This window comes from Schistocerca serialis, chromosome 6 (assembly GCF_023864345.2).
Source record: "Schistocerca serialis cubense isolate TAMUIC-IGC-003099 chromosome 6, iqSchSeri2.2, whole genome shotgun sequence".
Lineage (NCBI taxonomy): Eukaryota > Metazoa > Arthropoda > Insecta > Orthoptera > Acrididae > Schistocerca > Schistocerca serialis.
Genome location: NC_064643.1, coordinates 278,875,460 through 278,890,453, shown reverse-complemented (window position 1 = coordinate 278,890,453; position 14,994 = coordinate 278,875,460).

Here is a 14,994-nt window from a genome sequence, read left to right as displayed (position 1 = left end):
GGGAATCGAACCCGGGAACCCGGGCGTGGGAAGCGAGAACGCTACCGCACGACCACGAGATGCGGGCATAAGAACAATAGTGACAGATGTGAACATGAGGTCGAAACGACTAAACTCAAATAACAAATGCAGATTCTGTTAGAAAATCTCATATTTGTTGGGAAACTTTTCTGTAATCCCTTATATGTGAACAGTTGAAAACAGGTTTTACCTTATTTTGCTGAATGGCGGAGGGGGGGGGGGGGGGGTTCGGGACGATAAGGCACCTTATACCTTCGCCATGTACGTAAGAATTACAGTGGTGAAAAACACTGAAACCAGACATGATGTAGATGAGGAAATGAATTTTTCAGTTTGTTAGTAGTTCAACATGATTTACGCTTAAATAAATGTGGTAAACAGAACACGTAAGCAAATATTTTAGTTGTTATCATGTTTACGCGTGTTTGATGAATTTCACATTAACCATACCACAGATCTTCGTCATTCATGGAAATTTTGTATATGCTTGCCATTATTCCACTCTGGAGGAGATGTAGATAGATATAAAAATAGAAAAAACCAACTACATTCATCGTTTTACTTTTAACATGACGATATACTATGCTATGCATGTTCTTGGAATGTCTTTTTGTTGTGTGCCACAAATTATTGTACGTATGGACGAGACTTTTTAACGTATAGTAAATAAGATCAAAACATGGTTCAAATGGCTCTGACCACTATGGGACTTAATATCTGTGGTCATTATCCCCCTAAAACTTAGAACTACTTAAACCTAACTAACCTAAGGACATCACACAAATCCATGCCCGAGGCAGGATTCGAACCTGCGATCGTAGCGGTCACGCGGTTCCACACTCAAGCGCCTAGAACCGCACGGCCACACCGGCCGGCATAAATAAGATCCGAAGGAAGCAAAACTGTTTGCCGAAACCAGTAAACTGAATAAATGCTCTACTCTAGCGATCGTGGCGTTATGAAGTTTGTTGCTTCTACTTTCATTCATGGAAATATTCATCCCCAGGTGACACATCTTCATGGGGGAGTACCTTGAGAGAGGTACTATAACAGTTTAATCCAGTCATCTATGCAGCCGAGTATACTCGAAGAATCCATTCAAAGCTTCAGTTCGTTGCTAATTACGGTGACTTTCTTCTAAATTCCACATAGTCTCTCACACACAATTAATTAGGTGTACGGCTTCGCCTGTAGTCTCAGAGTAGCATTGTAAGGAAACCTTATTGAACCCTATGTTTAGAGAAGTTTACTTACCTTCATTTTTGCCAGAAGACTACCGAAAAATGAGACAGCAAATAGGTTATAAACGTATGAGGTAAACACAAGCAGTGAAGATTGTGTAACGGATAAGATTCAGCACGCTGATGAAAGTCTTCAAAACTAGCGGCGAAAAGGGACACGCTTAGTTCTAACAAAATGTTGACGTTAGCTGGTTGCACAATGCTACTTTTAGATACAGGCTTCGACCCGCTTATACCCTCTACAGCAAAGCAAGAGGTAAGACTGAGCTCTCGAATCCAATGGGGAGAGTAAAAAAAAAAAAAAAAAAAAAAAAAAAAAAAAAAAAGGCTCTTTGTAGTTTTGTTACGCATTCTTTGACTTTTGTACTGAATCACGGTCCAGATATATTTGCACATTCCATCTTAAACCACTTCGGATGGATTCTGCTTCCTCATTCCTCACCTTACCGGTTCACCTAATTTTCAACATTATTCTGTAGCACCGCATCTCACATGTTTCTGTTCTCTTTTGGACCGGTTTTTCCACAGACCATGTCTTAGTACCATGCAATGCTGTACTCAAAACGTACACTCTCAAAAATTTCTTCTTCAAATTAAGACCTACGTTTGATGCTAGTAGACTTCCTTATCTTGGTCAGGCCTTTCTGCCAGTGCTAGTCTGCTTTTTATGTCATCGTTGCTCCGTCTTTCATGGGTTATTTTGCTGCCTAGGTGGCAGAATTCCTTAACTACATCTAGTTACTGATCACCACTCCTGATGTTAAGCTTCTCGATGTTCTTATTTCTGCTGCTCCTCATTACTTTCACCTTTCTTCGATTTACTTTCAGTACACAATCTGTACTCTTTAGAATTTTCGATTCACCAGCTCCTGTAATTCTTCTTCACTTTCACTGACGATTCCATGTCATCAGCGAATTTTAACATTTGTATAGTTTTATTTGAATTTTAATCACACTCGTGTTTATTTACTGCACAAGGTCGCAAACCTTCAGAAGGTGAAGGTGTTGGACGACATTCAATTCTATTTGTTACGTACTTAAACCTGCTGCCTCTCGTAATATTTGTTTCTGCTTTGCCTTTTTTATTTTCTACGTGAATGCCGTGGAATTCGTGTCTACTGCGGGGTGTACTATATTGTGCACTGAATATCACGTACGACTCATTGCAGGTGTACTGAATTATGTAAGTTGTCCATTGTTGATGATTTTTATTACTGAATTTCATATGTATTCTCTCTGCACTATCATGGACGGTTGTCTGTAGACGATTGACTGCGTCAGAACTGAGTTAGGCGACAATAAACTAAAGTTCTTTTAAAGCTTTAGTCAGTACTTAAAAACTGTCCCTTTTGAAAGACAGAGTCAGGGATTTTGTGGGGAAGTGGAGAGGACTGGTTGTGCACTGAAAGTCGACCACTCATTATTAGAATAGTGTGTTAATTTTCAGTAGCCCAACAGCCCTTTTTATACATTGGCTGAATAGTCAATACTGTGCCCTAACATTTCATTTATTCTGCTGACGGCAAGTTGATCAGTTACATTTTGCACTTAAATCCTTTTCTTGTTTTTCTTCTAACATTCATTTATAAGAGCTTATGCAACCACAACACCCAAAAAAATCTCAACAACAATATTAAAACAATTTTTTAAAATAATGTCAATTGAACAAAGTTGCATGTCTATCCCTTAAGTTAACGTTTTAAAAAGTCAGGCAATGCTAGAAAAAAGACCTTTTGCAATAATCTAAAAACTAACAAATCCAGAGAACGCTAGCCATTAAATTTCCACAAGTTAAATCAGTCTACCAAAAGCCTTTACGAGAGCACTTGATAACAAATAATTTAACCAAAGCTCACGTAGAAAATGATCAGTTTCAGTTCTCATGCGATCAATTACAGTTAGTTAACTAAATGAAATACAGTTCGTAAAATTTAGTTTACTAAGAACAGTTACCACCGTACTACCCTGAGAGCTCTCCACTACTTTCAGTAATCACTACAGTGTGCAAAATCACACAGTCCTCAAACAAGAAAATCTCCAGTGTACTATATAACCGTACACAGCGAGATTTTATCATAAAAGAAAAGACAACCTTTCATCAAAGTACCCTGCACAGGCTAACAACATTTAAAATTAGTTAACATCTGTCCACCACCTGGACCGGTCGTGCCTTTGTACTACTCGTACCTGACGTTTCAGGCCTGATTATCAGAACAACAATTCCTTCTCGACCAATACAGCAAGTTACAGTTTGTGCCTTACTGCCACCGAACCAAATCACTTCTTGGAAGAACAGCTTCACTTCACAGTTCTACGAGGCTCTAGAACAAGATCACTTCATCAGGCGAAACTGAAACCGAGTCCCTTCGTTTTCAATGGCTAAAAGTTTCAAAAGTGATGCAATATTAATCTTCACAAGATGGCTACCATGGCTTGCCGTCTCCTTCCTCCGAACTACCTTAAGTCTGAGCATGTACCTTCCTTCACACACGCACGCTCCTCTGCTCCCAGGAGCCTCACCAAAGCCGTACACTCGCTAGCCGTTACGCTCGCAAACTCTCCCTGCGCGTGCAGATCCTCTTCTTCTCCTTGCCCGCGGGCGCACTCTCTCTCTCTCTGGCCTTGCACGCCTCATTCATAACACCAAACAATTCTATGAAGACAAACCAGTCAATCGCATCCAGCGGAAAGCTCGAACAGTCCAACATTGTTCCCTTTCTTGCATGTTTTCACTACCGAGCTTCATTACTTCACAGCGAGCCCGACTCAGGGGAGTGAAAGATTCATTCCGGAATTCAAAACAGTGTCCATAATTCAGTCAGTAGCGTGGCAGGTAGGTTGCACGAAAGTGCCCGATGCATGTTAATTTGCGCCGAGCGCGGCTCGCAGGTGCGTCACGCACCACGGGCCGGGAGGCTGGGAGGCAGAGCCGACGGCCCCGGCGCCGCCGCCGCCGCCTCCGCCGCCTCCGCGTGTCGAGGGCCGCCGCCCTCGTGCAACCGTAATGAGGCTGCGAAGTAGGAGTTGCGGCCGACCGCACGCCGCCGCTACGCCCGCGTCTTGCTCTCGCTGTGCGGGTCCGCTTCCACGGCCGTGCTCCTGCTTATTTCTTCATTACCTCGCCGCTCTGGCGTGGCGTATCACTAGAGGTGGCTAGATCAATGCTACCGCAATAACAACACATTCTTGTTAAGTGCGTACGCTTCCACGGCTACCATCAATTTCTATGAAATCCTTTCGGTAAAATCTTCTCGTTTTCAAGCCGCCTCACTTCTTAAGATTCAAATGGCTCTGAGCACTATGGGACTTAACATCTATGGTCATTAGTCTCCTAGAACTTAAACTACTTAATCCTAACTAACCTAAGGACATCACACATCACCCAGTCATCATGAGGCAGAGAAAATCCCTGACCCCGCCGGGAATCGAATCCGGGAACCCCGGCGCGGGAAGCGAGAACGCTACCGCACGACCATGAGGTGCGGACCCGCCTCTCTTCGAATTAAGCACTCGAGCTTTCGACAGCTGTCGCCACCATTTTCATCCAGCGATGTACACACTCCGCTTTTAACATGCATTTTAGCCAGACAAGCAAGCTCCCACATGTTATTAGACGAACAGGCAGGTTGATTTACTCCCATCCACGGTAAACTATGCCCAGACAAAGCAGGCTAAAGGAAGCTTGCCAGACTGTCTTCCCGCTTTACTACGCTACGTAGCAGTTTACTCCGTTCGCTTTCAACGTACTAATATGAACAGGATTCAGAAACTGATGAAATGTCTTTTTTTACCGACGTATCACAAGACAGGGCTCACCACATATATACAGGGTGGTCCATTGATCGTGACCGGGCCAAATATCTCACGAAATAAGCGTCAAACGAAAAAAACTGCAAAGAACGAAACTTGTCTAGCTTGAAGGGGGAAACCAGATGGTGCTATGGTTGGCCCGCTAGATGGCGCTGCCATAGGTCAAACGGATATAAACCGCGTTTTTTAAATTAGGAACCCCCATTTTTATTACATATTCATGTAGTACGGAAAGAAATATAAATGCTTTAGTTGGACCACTTTTTTCGCTTTGTGATAGATGGCGCTGTAATAGTCACAAACATATGGCTCACAATTTTAGACGAACAGTTAGTAACAGGTAGGTTTTTAAATTAAAATACAGAACGTACGTACGTTTGAACATTTTATTTCGGTTGTCCCAATGTGATACATGTACCTTTATGAACTTAACATTTCTGAGAACGCATGCTGTTATAGCGTGATTACCTGTAAATACCACATTAATGCAATAAATGCTCAAAATGATGTCCGTCAACCTCAATGAATTTAGCAATACGTGTAACGACATTCCTCTCAACAGCGAGTATTTTGCCTTCCGTAATGTTGGCACATGCTTTGACAATGCGCTGACGCATGTTGTCAGGCGTTGTCGGTGGATCATGATAGGAAATATCCTTCAACTTTCCCCATAGAAAGAAATCCTGGGACGTCAGATCCGGTGAAAGTGCCGGCCATGGTATGGTGCTTCGACGACCAATCCACCTGTCATGAAATATGCTATTCAGTACCGCTTCAACCGCACGCAGGCTTTGGGCCGGACATTGATCATGTTGGAAGTACATCGCCATTCTGTCATGCAGTGAAACATCTTGTAGTAACATCGGTAGAACATTACGTAGGATATCAATATACACTCCTGGAAATGGAAAAAAGAACACATTGACACCGGTGTGTCAGACCCACCATACTTGCTCCGGACACTGCGAGAGGGCTGTACAAGCAATGATCACACGCACGGCACAGCGGACACACCAGGAACCGCGGTGTTGGCCGTCGAATGGCGCTAGCTGCGCAGCATTTGTGCTCCGCCGCCGTCAGTGTCAGCCAGTTTGCCGTGGCATACGGAGCTCCATCGCAGTCTTTAACACTGGTAGCATGCCGCGACAGCGTGGACGTGAACCGCATGTGCAGTTGACGGACTTTGAGCGAGGGCGTATAGTGGGCATGCGGGAGGCCGGGTGGACGTACCGCCGAATTGCTCAACACGTGGGGCGTGAGGTCTCCACAGTACATCGATGTTGTCGCCAGTGGTCGGCGGAAGGTGCACGTGCCCGTCGACCTGGGACCGGACCGCAGCGATGCACGGATGCACGCCAAGACCGTAGGATCCTACGCAGTGCCGTAGGGGACCGCACCGCCACTTCCCAGCAAATTAGGGACACTGTTGCTCCTGGGGTATCGGCGAGGACCATTCGCAACCGTCTCCATGAAGCTGGGCTACGGTCCCGCACACCGTTAGGCCGTCTTCCGCTCACGCCCCAACATCGTGCAGCCCGCCTCCAGTGGTGTCGCGACAGGCGTGAATGGAGGGACGAATGGAGACGTGTCGTCTTCAGCGATGAGAGTCGCTTCTGCCTTGGTGCCAATGATGGTCGTATGCGTGTTTGGCGCCGTGCAGGTGAGCGCCACAATCAGGACTGCATACGACCGAGGCACACAGGGCCAACACCCGGCATCATGGTGTGGGGAGCGATCTCCTACACTGGCCGTACACCACTGGTGATCGTCGAGGGGACACTGAATAGTGCACGGTACATCCAAACCGTCATCGAACCCATCGTTCTACCATTCCTAGACCGGCAAGGGAACTTGCTGTTCCAACAGGACAATGCACGTCCGCATGTATCCCGTGCCACCCAACGTGCTCTAGAAGGTGTAAGTCAACTACCCTGGCCAGCAAGATCTCCGGATCTGTCCCCCCATTGAGCATGTTTGGGACTGGATGAAGCGTCGTCTCACGCGGTCTGCACGTCCAGCACGAACGCTGGTCCAACTGAGGCGCCAGGTGGAAATGGCATGGCAAGCCGTTCCACAGGACTACATCCAGCATCTCTACGATCGTCTCCATGGGAGAATAGCAGCCTGCATTGCTGCGAAAGGTGGATATACACTGTACTAGTGCCGACATTGTGCATGCTCTGTTGCCTGTGTCTATGTGCCTGTGGTTCTGTCAGTGTGATCATGTGATGTATCTGACCCCAGGAATGTGTCAATAAAGTTTCCCCTTCCTGGGACAATGAATTCACGGTGTTCTTATTTCAATTTCCAGGGGTGTACATTGCACCATTTAGATTGTCATCGATAAAATGGGGGCCAATTAATCTTCCACCCATAAAGCCGCACCATACATTAATGCGCCAAGGTCGCGGTGTTCCACTTGTCGCAGCAATCGCGGATTTTCCGTTACCTAATAGTGTATATTATGCCGGTTTACGTTACCGCTGTTGGTGAATGATGCTTCGTCGCTAAATAGAACGCGTACAAAAAATCTGTCATCGTCCCGTAATTTCTCTTGTGCCCAGTGGCAGATCTTAACACGACGTTCAGAGTCGTCGCCATGCAATTCGTGGTGCATAGACATATGGTACGGGTGCAATCGATGTTGATGTAGCATTCTTAACACCGACGTTTTTGAGATTCCCGATTCTCACGCAATTTGTCTGCTACTAACGTATGGATTAGCCGCGACAGCAGCTAAAACACCTACTTTAGCATCATCACTTGTTGCAGGTCGTGGTTGACGTTTCACATGTGGCTGAGCACTACCTGTTTCCTTAAATAACGTAAATATCCGGCGAACGGTCCGGACACTTGGATGGTGTCGTCCAGGATAATGAGCAGCATACACAGCACACGCCCGTTGGGCATTTTGATCACAACAGCCATACATCAGCACGATATCGACCTTTTCCGCAATTGGTAAACGGTCCATTTTAACACGGACAAATACCGTCCGCACTGGCGGAATGTTACGTGATACCACGTGACTATTACAGCGCCATATATAACAAAGCGAAAAAAGTGGTCCAACTAAAACATTCATATTTCTTTAGGTACTACACGAATATGTAATAAAAAATGGGGGTTCCTATTTTTTAAAAAAACGCAGTTGATATCCGTTTGAATTTCAGTGTCCAAGGTTCCCCTCGGAATGGGAAAGTATTTTGTTCGCACCCACCTACATAGACAGAAATGATCATTTTAATAAAATTAATCAGAGGTCGTGCGGGAAGATTTAAGTGCTCGCTTTCCGCGTGCTGTTAGAGTGTGCAACGGTGAAGAAATAGTGTGAAAGTACTTCTATGAACTCTGTGCCAGGCGCTTAAATGTGAGCTGCAGAGCAGTCAAAAAATGGTTCAAATGGCTCTGAGCACTGTGGGACTTAATTGCTGTGGTCATCAGTCCCCTAGAACTTAGAACTACTTAAACCTAACTAACCTAAGGACATCACACACATCCATGCCCGAGGCAGGATTCGAACCTGCGACCGTAGCAGTCGCGCGGTTCCGGACTGCGCGCCTAGAACCGCTAGACCACCGCGGCCGGCGCAGAGAGCAGTCGTGTATATATATATATATATATGTTGGGTTTAACCATTCGCGCCACGTTTCCAGTGTATTTGAAGAGGTTCATTGTCTTACTGGACTTCTGTAATCAAAGTATAGCTTTAATAGGTTTTTTGGAGAACAGAGAAGAATAAATAGTACATTTTTGTTCCGTCCATTACCTGTTGTCAGTTATATCATTTACGGTGTGAAGCGTAAGATGGCAATGAAGTAACACATATGACTGGCCGATTCAAGCAATGGGCATAGAGGAGTAATGTAGCTCTGTCCCATCACGTTTCCGACTTTGATAAAGGTCAGAATGTACCCTATCGCCATTGCGGTTTATCGTATCACAACATTTCTACTCTCGTTGGTGGAGATACAATGACTGTTAGCAGAATATGGAATCGGTGGGGCAGGAGGGTAATACGGAACGCCGTGCTGGATCCCAACGGCCTCGTATCATTAGCAATCGAGATACAGGCATATTATCCGCATGGCTGTAACGGATTTTGCAGCCACGTCTCGATCCCTGAGTCAACAGATGGGGGCGTTTGTAAGACAACAACCATCTGCACGAACAATTCTACGACGTTTGCAGCAGCATGGACTATCAGCTCGGCTGCGGTTACCCTTAACGCTGCATCACAGACAGGAGCGCCTGCGATGGTGTACTCAACGACGAACCTGGATGCATGAATGGCAAAACATCATTTTTCGGATGAATCCAGGTACTGTTTCCAGCATCATGATGGTCGCATCCGTGTTTGGCGACATCGCGGTGTATGCACATTGGAATATTGTATTCGTCATCGCCATACTGGCGTATCTCCTGGCGTGATGGTATGGGGTGCCATTCGTTACATGTCCCGGTCTCCTCTTGTTCGCACTGACGGCACTTTGAACAGTGGACGTTACATTTCAGATGTGTTACGAACCATGGATCTACCCTTCATTCGACCCCTGCGAAACCGTACCTTTCAGCAGGATAATGCACGACCGCATGTTGCAGGTCCTGTACCGGCCTTTCTGGATACAGGCGCTCTGGCCTGGTCAGCACATTCTCCAAATCTCTCACCAATTGAAAACGTCTGGTGAATGGTGGCCGAGCAACTGGCTCGTCACAATACGCCAGTCACTACTCTTGATGAACTGTGGTATCGTGTTGAAACTGCATGGGCAGCTGTACCTGTACACGCCATCCAATCTCTGTTTGACTCAATGTCCAGGCGTATCAATGCCGTTATTACGGCCAGAGGTAGTTGTTCTGGGTACTGATTTCTCGGGATCTATGCACCAAAATTGCGTGAAAATGTAATCACATGTCAGTTCTAGTATAATATATTCGTCTAATGAATACCCGTTTATCATCTGCATTTCTTCTTGGTATAGCAATTTTAATGGCCAGCAGTGCACATTTTTTTGTTCCGTCATTACCTGTTGTCAGTAAAATCATTTACGATGTGAAGCGTAAGATGGTAATGAAGTAACAGATATTACTGGCCGATTCAAGCAATGGGCATGGAGGAGTAATGCAGCTCTGTCCCTAATTTCTCCGGGTCAATGTCACCATGCGAAACACTAGTAAATTCACGTAGCACTCAGAGATGTTACGCATACTCGAGCTCAGTTTAAGGCTTGGCATCTCGCCTTTATAAGTAGCTCGAGACCGAAATGGGCTAGTAGTTACTGCGTGCTTTGGACGGGTTAGCTTTTAACCCTTTCCGGCCAGATCGTTTTGCAGTTTTCCGTTCGCTGTCAAGTTTCAACGTGTGGGGGGCGCGGGGTCTAAGAGAGAGAGAGAATGCGCTGAACCGGGCCTGCAAGTGACGGTTCCCTGCACATCGTGGCCGGCGGGCTGCTGCTTGTCGGACGGGCGGTGTCGCGCCCAGCGCGCGCGCCGGTATATTAATTTTCAAAGCGCTCCCGGCTACAGCAGAGTTATTGTAACTTGCGAGCGGCGGGATAGAGGGTTGAAGGGGTGGTGGGAGGGCGCTGTGCCGACGTAGCGTGGGCGGCAGTCCGTAGCTACAGCAGTGGCGCCGCGCTGCGGCCCGCGCAGGAATTAGAGCGCTCGCTACTGTTTGTGCCCGATCCGCCCGCTAATGCCAGACAGACTCGCCGGAATGCAATAAGACGGTTCCGCCCGGCAAAGCGCTCAGGGCTTCTGCCTGCGCGCATAAGCGGCGCAGTGCGGCGCGGCGCGCTGGGATGTCGGATGAATCAGTCAGCCACCTTACGGCACAACTCTCCTCCACAGGTGACCTCGCGTGTCAGACCAGGAGTTGCAAACATGTTTATCCGGTTTCTGATATATTCTGCATGAATGAAGATGGAGACTTTAGAGTAGATATTAGCTTACACATAGAAACAAAACAAAAAAAAAACGCCAGTTATTTCTAATTAAAGTGGTTTGACGGAATAGCACTAGAACAGAAATGTAGCAACACGATAAGAAATAGTTAATAGCATTTTTAAGAGTATTAGAAGGAAGGTCAGCGTTGGCCGTAATTTTGATAATTTACTAGCAGCAGAATCGATTTTCGATCACATAATGATCATCTTCAGTGCTTTAGCGTACTGTTGTCAAGTTGTCACTAACAAAAGCTATTATGCGATAACAAGTTATTGTGATCGTTTCATAGCTTTTGTTGTAACAAGTTATTGTGATCGTTTCATAGCTTTTGTTGTAACAAGTTATTGTGATCGTTTCATAGCTTTTGTTACTGACGACTTGGCACCAGTGCCTACGAGCTTTAATTTGCACGCTAAAGCACTGAAAATGATCATTATGTGATTGAAAATCGATTTTGCTGCTAATAAATTATCAAAATTACGGCCAACGCTGACCTTCCTTCTACTTTTAATTATACGGTCGTCGTGCACACATCACTCTATGGAGTCGCCAATCAATGTTAAGAGTATATTACAATACATAACGTTGGTAACAGTTTCATGCGTGGCACTTGGTTTTCGGCGAACTATGAGTGAAGGGCGACAGGCACATTCCGTATTTCTTGATTTCCGGAAATCGTTTGACACAGTGTCTCACTGCATGCTGTTAAAGATGGTACGAACATGTGGAATAGGTTCATAGATATGTGGGTGGCTCGAAGGATTCATGTTAGAGAAGCCCAGTATGTTGTCCTCGACTGCGAATATTCGTGAGAGACAAGGGAAATAAAATGGCATCGCTATTATTCTCTATATACGTAAATGATTTGCCAGATAGAGTGGGCAGCAATCAGCGGTTGTTTGCTGATGGTGCTGTGCTGTACCGTATTGTATTGTATTGTATGGAACTGGGGACCTAGAAACGACAGAGAGGCTTCACGCCCGCCGTAGCCCTCAGTGGTTCACAACCCCACAACAGACTACAGCATTCCACTCACCCCACCGTCGTCCCACACCGAACCCAGGGTTATTGTACGGTTCGGCTCTCAGTGGACTCCCCGGGAGCGTCTCACTCCAGACGAGTGTAACCCCAAATGTTTGCGTGGTAGAGTAATTATACGTGGAGAGAGTGTTTGCGCAGCAATAGCCTACGTAGTGTAACTCAGTAGGATTAAGGGGAACCAACCCGCATTTGCCGAGGCAGAGGGAAAACCGCCTTAAAAACCATCCACAGACTGGCCGGCACACCGGAACTCGACACTGATCCACTGTGCGGATTCGTGCGCGGGGACCGGCACGCCTTCCCGCTCGGAAAGCAGTGCGTTATACCGCACGGCTAACCTGGCGGGAGCGGTGTACTGTAAGGGTCGAATGACTGTAGGAGGATACAAGAGGACTAAGACAAAATTCCTTGATATTGTAATGAATGACAGTTAGCTGTAAATGTAAAAAAATGTAAATGCGGATGAGTAGGAAAAGCAAACCTGTAGTAACATGCTGCTCGACACAGTCAAATCGTTTAAATATATTGGGGTGACGTTCTCAAACGAAACGAAATGGAACGACCTTGTGAGAACTGTGGTAGGGAAGACAAATGGTCGACTTCTGTTTATTGGGGGAATTCTAGGAAAATGGGGTACATGTGTTAAGGAGGCCGCATATAGGATGTTAGTGCGACCTATTCTTGAGTACTGCTCGAGCGTTTGGGATCCGTACCGGATTAAAGGAAGACATCGAAGCAATTCAGAAGCGAGCTGCTAGGTTTGTTACCTGTAGGTTCGAACGACATGAAAGTGTTACGGAGACTCTTCGGGAAGTTAAATGGAAATCCCTGAGGGAAGATAACATGCTGTCCAGGACTACTATTGAGACAATTTAGAGAACCAGGATCTGAAACTGACTGAAGAATGATTCTTCTGCCTCCAACGTACATAACGTGTAAGTACTGCGAAGATAAGATACGAGAAATTAGGGTTCATACAGCGGCACATAGACAGTCGTTTTCCCTCATTCTGTTGGCGAGTGGATCAAGAAAGGAAATGACTATTAGTGGTACAGGACAACCTCGGCCACGGGCCGTAAAGTGGATTTCGGAGTATCGATATAGATGTAGATATATCTAATATTTTGAAATGCAAATAACTTCACTGTCTCTTGGCAATCGTTGATATTGTCGCTATGACTGAAAGTAATCTACGGCGAAACAATACTACAGTGATGCTATTGTGGCGGGGCTAATTGTCCGGAAATTGATCAACCTCTGCAACCGTATGGAAACAGGTGTAAATGGTCGAGAACCTACAGTATTCCCTCTTCTGCATTACTATGGATCACTTAGTATTGCGAATTCAGACTATGCAGGGACCATAGCTAGGCTTTGTCGGATCAAGGCAGTATACATCGGTTGTAATTGTCCACCAACCTGGTATCTGCCACTGATATCCCTGAATAGAAGTGGCTCGTAGGTCGTGGAGTTCGGCTCTTCTGATTTGAGGCTGTAATGAGAGTTACTAGCAAGTGGGCTAAGGCTCTGTAACTAGCGAATAAGAAGCCGAGTTTAAAATTCGGGTATGTCATTCAGCTCTACGTATATGGAACAAATTAGCAGAGAAAGTTATAAACCGCTTACAATAGATATAATAATGTCCGCCCCCGATAGCTGAGTTGTCAGCGCGACAGAATGTCAAACCTAAGGGCCCGGGCTCGATTCCCGGCTGGGTTGGAGATTTTCTCCGCTCAGGGACTGGGTGTTGTGTTGTCCTGATCATCATCATTTCATCCCTATAAACGCGCAGGTCACCGCAGTAGCGGTAAATCGAGACTTGCACCCGGCGATCGGTCTACCCGACGGGTAGACGACACCGATATAATAAATGTTCGACTACACAGTCACACGCTGAGTTCTTCATAGAGTTAACAATGTTGATTGAATTCACGAAACTTTATATATAGCGTAAAATAAAGTAACACCTATCCACACAACTGCTCTGCACTGTACGTAGAGTCATGGTACATTAGCAAATACATACTAGGTGAGCAAACAAGATCTTAACCGTGTAGCATTGCCTACAACTAAACGCATAGCAGCTGATAACGGCACACACACCCGATCGCATTCCTTTCCTCGACTGCAACTGCCACAACTCGAAATATTTCGTTCAGCTCCGACTGTTGGCGTGCCTGCGACTCACAAAGTGCTTCGTCTGCATTGCAAAATGTTAACACTGTAAAAATAACGTAATGAAAGTAACTTGAATATTGTGTATGATCCCTCACTATTGAACGTATCTGGTATAAATGTCAACCAAATCTGAATATACGAAAAAAAGTAGTGTTAATAAATGAAAACTCTCCGTACCTCATATGTGAATGTAGGCTTTCCTAGTGTATACTGCTGATGAAATCTTCTCGGGCATCCATCCGGGTAGCTGCGTCGAAAATCCGCGACGTTTCGATGAGTGCCACTCTCATCATCTTCGCCGGATGGAAGCCCGAGAATATTTCATCACCGTACCTCACTCGATCACTTACGTCGTATGAGATAAAATAAACCTTTCTAATTACTATGTGAGTTACGGCAGTGAGCACTATGGCTTTCAGAGTCGGAACGTCAAAATGCTGCAGACGTTCGTTTGACTGCACTAGTTCTCGGTAAATAGCGGGCGCTATGACGGAACTGTAGTCTGCTGAACGGAACTCGCATATCTGTACTCCACAGCATAACTGCAGCAAATGCTGGTCCATCAGTACTAAGCAAACTGCAGAAAATCTCTGTACTGCTGGCACTGCAGGAACTGAACTGAGAAAGTCAGCGGCAATTTATCTTTTCTGCTTTTCAGCAGAAGACTCTCCACCCGTGCCACCAGCTCTAGGCACAAACAAAGTAGTCCCTGGTTGACAGCGCTCTCTCTAGCGTCTGCCAACAATATCGGCGGACG